The sequence below is a fragment of the Haplochromis burtoni genome, unplaced genomic scaffold (assembly GCF_018398535.1).
Source record: "Haplochromis burtoni strain Fernald_Lab_line unplaced genomic scaffold, NCSU_Asbu1 Contig_2737, whole genome shotgun sequence".
In the NCBI taxonomy this organism is placed as follows: Eukaryota; Metazoa; Chordata; class Actinopteri; order Cichliformes; family Cichlidae; genus Haplochromis; species Haplochromis burtoni.
Window position 1 is genome coordinate 1 of NW_024585098.1, and position 6355 is coordinate 6355.

At 35.2% G+C, this 6355-nt stretch overlaps 1 long non-coding RNA gene across 1 annotated transcript; it reads left to right on the forward strand.

The window, feature by feature from the left end:
• Positions 1–1922: 1922 nt before the first annotated feature.
• On the forward strand, positions 1923–4983 carry LOC102297011. Its single transcript, XR_318066.3, has 3 exons — positions 1923–1970; positions 3881–3911; positions 4945–4983. It is a non-coding gene; the product is annotated as an uncharacterized LOC102297011 (long non-coding RNA).
• The last annotated feature ends 1372 nt before the right edge of the window (positions 4984–6355 follow it).

Below are 6355 nucleotides of genomic sequence, written 5' to 3' on the forward strand. Positions count from 1 at the left end.
AAAAGGATAAGCAGAAGTGAATGGATGGATGGATAGTTTATTGAGTCCCATTGGGAAATTCCTCTCTGCATTTAACACATTCACTCAGTGAAGCAATGCTAAAGCGGTGGTATTTTTGCAAAATCTTAGTATTTGTGCTATTTTGCAGAATTTTTGCTAAATATAGTATTTCTGTTCAATCATAGTCTTTTTGCTTTTATACTATTTATACTAAATCATTGTATTTCTGCAATGTGTTATTGTTTATGCAAACTCATAGTATTTCCCCTAAATTCTTGTTTTTCTGAGAAGTTATTATGTTTCTGTTTCACTGTGTGCATGTGTATGTGTCCAGACTTGTGTTTTTCTGTATCAGCTGGCTGTTCCTTCTTGGTTTTGTTTGTTTTTTAAATTTCTGCCAAGTTTTCACAATTGAACAAATCTATCATAATACATTACATTTTAACATTAAGACCTTATATGTATTTCAAAGTCAAATAGTCCTGCTTGAAATATTTATTTAACTTATAGAATTAAGCTTCTGCTAGTTTTTTTTGGTAGCAAATAAATCTTGTACAATAATATTGAACTGTACATACATTTTCACATTTCCAATTCCAATTTTGTTAGATGGGGGAATTTCCCACTACTCGTGAATGCCTCTTTTCTTACGTCGCTGGCTCACTCCTAGATCTCCGCCCACTTTGTCCGGATCTGCTGCTGGTAAGAGATGCTTCTCTGCAATGTCTATAAGCTGTTTGAGTGATTTACTGAGTTGTTCTTAGTTACTTATAAAGCCGGTCGAAGTATAGCTCATATTAAAGTAACACAATGGCCGCTTTTTTTAGTGAACAGTTGTAATTCTGGTATTTTTAAAGGAGTTTTTGAGATGCTAGCCCTGACAACCCAATGCTAACACCTAGCACACCTAGCGCTCCAAGCGCAGTGTGAAATGAAAATGGTTCATTTCACACTTTATTGAGTTGTTTCATGAACTTCATTCTGTGTTTTAGTGTTTCTGTGTCTGTTATGGGAAGTGCAGTTATTTCTCCTCTTCAGAAATCGGTCGGTTAAAACAGCCTCATTCTTTAACTTGTAACTTTATGTAAGAGCCTCCATCTTAGAACCAGTGATTAGCTGCTGTGTGCAGACAGCTGTCGGTAAGATCAAAGGAGCCATTTTACCGCCTCTGACCAACCACTGGGAGAAAAAGAGTCGCGTGTGTGTGTCTGTTGCGGGCTAATTAAGGGAAGGGATAGAGTGAGGATAAAATGCATAGTTAATACAAGAATAACAAGTTTTCTTAATTAGAAGTAGGCTTTTTAGTTTTTTAAGAACTGTTTAATAAACACTTGTTTGTGCAGGCCCACTTTTAAAGAAAAACACTTTGTTAGATTTCTCACTTTGTGGAAGATTAATTAAATAAAAAATAGCCCACCTTCAAATAAATAAAGTGCTGCAGTGTGCCATTAATATTATTAATGTGGTACATAGATATTTGTTTTAAAATAACAGCACATAAAATGATACTATGCATGTAGAATTTGAATGCAGGCCAGCACAAATGTTAAAGCCTACAAAAATTACATCCAAGCTTTCATTTAGGAATGTTGCATGGTTTGAAATTGTGATTTTACCATGTGATAAAGTGTGCAGTTCTAGGTGTAGCATATCATTACTTATAACATCTATTGTGTTATCTAAGAGCACAACAGTATTAGAGCTTCACATGAAACTTGTGATGCCTATTACAAATGGATGAAACCACATATTACCTTTAATGAAAATGGCAATCTTTAATAAGGTGTAGAAAAACAGAGGAGAGTTGGTGTTTTGTGTTACAGCTGTGAAAAACAAAGACGTTAACCAAATCTTTCTGACTACAGACATTGATGCAATATTGACTCTGATGCTTATTTGAGTTATATATTTTTTTATTCTTTATCTTTTGTTATACAGAGTGACATAGATCTTTGGTTTTGCCTTTGCTGGTAAGTAAACAGTCATTGTAATGTTTAGTGTTAGACATACAGTAGGTTGAGTGAGTGGTTTGTGATGTTTCCATTTACTTATGGCCAAAAACACATAGTCAGGATGTAGAATCTGTAGCAGCAAAGCCACCACACAGGACCTCTCATTGTCCCATAAAATGTCCCTTAAAATTTTAAGCACTTAAGCAATGAGAAAAAACTTAGAGAACCAGAGCTGTGAGTGGACAGTGTTTGGTATATTAAAGTCAGTGTGTTCTTTATTTATGCTATAAGTCAGCGGTCCCCAACCCCCGGGCCACGGACCGGTACCAATTCCGTGAGTCGTTTGGTACCGGGCCACGAGAGTTGAGGCTCAGGTGTGAAATGTATGGTTTTCAGGGTTTTTATCGGTTTTCAGCGTTATTTTGTTATCGTTTTTATAGTTAACTTGATTTTCCTGGGTCTTTTCACATGTGTTATGAATAAATCTTCTTTTATTCGGTACCGGTACTAGTTTTATTTGGTTGTATTTATCCACGACACCTTAAAGGCCGGCCCGTGAAAATATTGTCGGGCACAAACCGGTCCGTGGCGCAAAAAAGGTTGGAGACCGCTGCTATAAGTTAAAATTAGGTTATTAATTATTTAGTGAATACAGTGTGTTTGGAAATTAAATATAAATGTTGGCAAAAAGGGAAATATTGCAAAATACATAAATATTCCTTCCAACAGGTATATCCTTCCTATTCTTTGCACTTCTGTAGTATGAATGCTTTTATTACACGTTATAGCCATGTGAGACTAAGTTGTTAAAGGAAATTAAGGATTTTACTAGTTATTTTATGTCACAGTAAATCGGATTGCGTGTGAAGAGGCTCTGAGGATTTCAAAAGCTTATTTCTCTCCAGAAATTAAATCCCGGTCTGAAAATTGCTTTTTGTAATTTGTGATGATGACTTTGAAAATACAAGTGGGATGAAAACATAAAATTAACACATTTATAAGAGGCCAGATACTTTTTAAAAAAAGAATCAGGGCTGTGTTTTTGAAAATAATCCTGCCCACATTTACAAAAGATGAACTGTATGTGAAAGTCATGTTTGTTTGTTTGTTAGTTGTTGTTGTTGTTGTTTTTAAAATAAATGTGGGAATCTCCAGCAAAGTCCTTACATGCAACAGCTTACATTCAGGACTCATTTCTGTTTTTTATCATTAAATTATCTACAAAGAAATTATCATTATACTACATTTTGATAATTAGGCCTTAATATCAGCTATCATAAGTTTGTCATAGATTTAATTGAGTGCTTATTGCTGTGTATCAAACATGCCCCAAATGTGATTGAAACATATAGAAATTGCTGTAGGAAACATGTGGCACCAAGTTTTTAATTTTTACCAAAAGTCATACTGAGTAAATTTCTGTGTACTTTTAAGTTCTTATTCTACTGAATTTTAATTTAAGTTTTCAGACTGTTTGTTTTGATTGTGTTAATAGAATTTGAATGCAGGCCACTTCAAATGTTAAAGGCTACAAACATTACATAGAAGCGATCATTTGTGATTGTTGCCTGCTTTTAAATTGTGATGTCACCATTTGATAAAGTGTGCATTTCTAGGTGTAGCAAATCATTGGTTATGATATCTACTCTGCTATGTAATTGAACCTAAATTGTAGAGCAATACATGACTAAGAAACTTGTGTGGTTTATTGCAAATGGATAAAACTGCATATTACTTTCATAAAGAGTGATCTTTATTAGGTTGTAGAGAACAAAAGAAAACGGAGAGGAGCTGTTGCTTGTATTCCAGCTGTGGTATTCAAAGAATTTTCCTGAATATATTTGACTAGAGAGAGTGATGCAGTATTGACTCTGATGCTGATTTGAGTTGTCTCATTCTGTATTTTTGTTCTTTGTCTTTTGCTACAGAGTGAACAGATCTTTGGTTTTGCCTTTTCTGGTAAGTAGACAGTGATGGTAATGCTTAGTAATTTACATGGCCAAAAGACAGTCAGGATTTATAACCTGTAGCAGCAAAGCCCCCAGATAGGACCTCTGACTGTCCCTGAAGTTTAATAGCCCATTTATGTCTGATTTTAATTTTTGATGGCTTATCAAGTCCAAATAATGTCAGAGATGTTTGCATACACTTGTTCCATTTCTCCTTATGCTACATAATCCTTATGTGGATTATGTAGTGAACACAACTATAAAAGTGCTTTGTGTGAGTCAGTATAGGTGGTGACTTAAACAGTTAAGAGCAACACAGCTATCAATTTTTAGTGTCTCTCATCTTCCACTTGTGAATTAGCATGAAGTCAAAACACTAGAAGTATTTTGCCTGAGTGACTACAAATGATACTTTTACCCTTAAGCGATAATAAAAAGTAAGAAAATTTAAAGTGTGAGGAGGTATATTAAACCCAGTGTTTTAAAATTAAATCTAAATGTTGCCAAAATGGGACATACTGCAAACCACATAAATATTCCGAGCAACAGGTACAATGGAAGGACTTTTTATTGTAATACTTTAAGAAATTTTAATTTCAAAAGAAAAAAAATTGTGCGCCACTGTTGTTGCTGTAACATACACTAAAACTGATGAGGTTTTCTGTTGCTTCTGCTTTAAACACTTACTTTGTATTCAATGTTTTTAACCTGAAATGACATTAAAGTTGTGGTTCTTCACATTTTATTACAACTGACTTCTGATAGGAAATGTTTGAGCCACAAAGCTTCTGTGTTGGAAATATTTGGTATATCCTCCATTTGTGCCAACAAATATTGGTGCCTATTGTTTGCACTTCTGTAGTATGAATGCTTTTATTACACGTTATAGCCATGTGAGACTCTGCAACTAATGTTCATAAAGGCTTGAAGAAATTGAGGATTTTACTAGTTATTTTATATCATAGTAAATTGGATTGTGTGTGAAGAGGCTCAACTGTCTGAATCATTAAAAAGTGATCTGATGTATTTTTTCCTTTCTTTAGACTGCTGATCTGAACTTCTCAAATCTGGTAAGTAAAAGTTTGTCTGGGGTCCTGCTGGGAATAGTGACTGATTTACATCACTGGGGGAGGGGGGGGGATTTTGTCCACTCTACCTTCAGAATTATTTTCATTAAGGTCCTATATAAGGTTTTCAAGTCATGTAAAATTCTCAATTTCATTAAAGTCCAGACTCTGATTAGTCTACACCAAGAGTTTCATTTTATTCAGAGTTGGACTTGCTTGTTTGCTTCAGATCAATTTCCTGCTGTGAATCCCAAGTGTGATTAAACTGAAGCTTAGGAGCTGATGGCTTGATGCAGGTCCTGAAAGTAGTAAAAGAACTCTGGACCATCACACTAACAGCATCATGTTTGACTTTAATGCTGGTGTTTTTCTGAAATTCGTTTCTCACTATAGGAGAGTTTAGTGCAGTGACTCAGCACAGCTCTTGGTGATCATCAAGATGTGAGAAAGGATTAGTGTTCATTTTGGTCAGTTAATCAATAAATTTGAGTTGACTGCGATGTAAAGTGTTGTAGAAGCAGGAAGCTGAAACTGCTGCTTTAACTGTCATTGTGGGGTTTAGCTTGACCATATAATTTTAAGTAATTCTGTAGCACCACATCTTGGTTTACATAGACTCTGTTTGTTTTTTATTGTGTTACCAGAATGCAAAAATGTCCTTATATCAGTTCCACCACCATTTGTTAAACATTGTCATTCAGTTCAGTCCAATATGCACTGTATTTTTCAGATTATAAGGCATAAGGGCAATGAACACGTCTGTTTTTTAAACATAAGGTACATTAAGGCAAACAAAACAGCCAGATAAGTCAAGCTGTATTCAACTCATTCACAATAACGCGCAACATTGTTCAGTTGTAACAATAAACTTTTCCAGTTTATTCCTCTTCCACAAATCCATCAAATTCTTCATGAGTTGATACCTTTGAAACCTGCTTCGTAAGCATGGCTCTTAACAGTTGCCAGGCCCTTATACACACACAGCATAATATTATGTTGAAGCACAGTGCGAATTACACTGCGAGGCTCCTAACTACGGTAGCTTACCAAAGTTGTACTACAACATTTTGAGAGATTTTGCAGCACCGTGTCCCAAATAGAATTGGTTTGAAGTCAGTAAGCACAGCCAGAATGAATACATAAGGCGCACTGTCTATTTTTGAGAAAATGAAAGGATTTTAAGTGCGCCTTATTGTCTGAAAAATACAGTAAAGTCAGCTTTATTGGAAATGTCTAATTCCAGTTTCTTTGTGTCTTACAGGTGACCTGTTGCAGAAATCGCTCTCCCTCTATCATTAACAAGCGATTCAGTCTGTCCTATCACTCTCCCCACTCTATCTATTTTGACAAGCCATTCTATCTTTTCTCACTCTATCCCAAGAGCTCT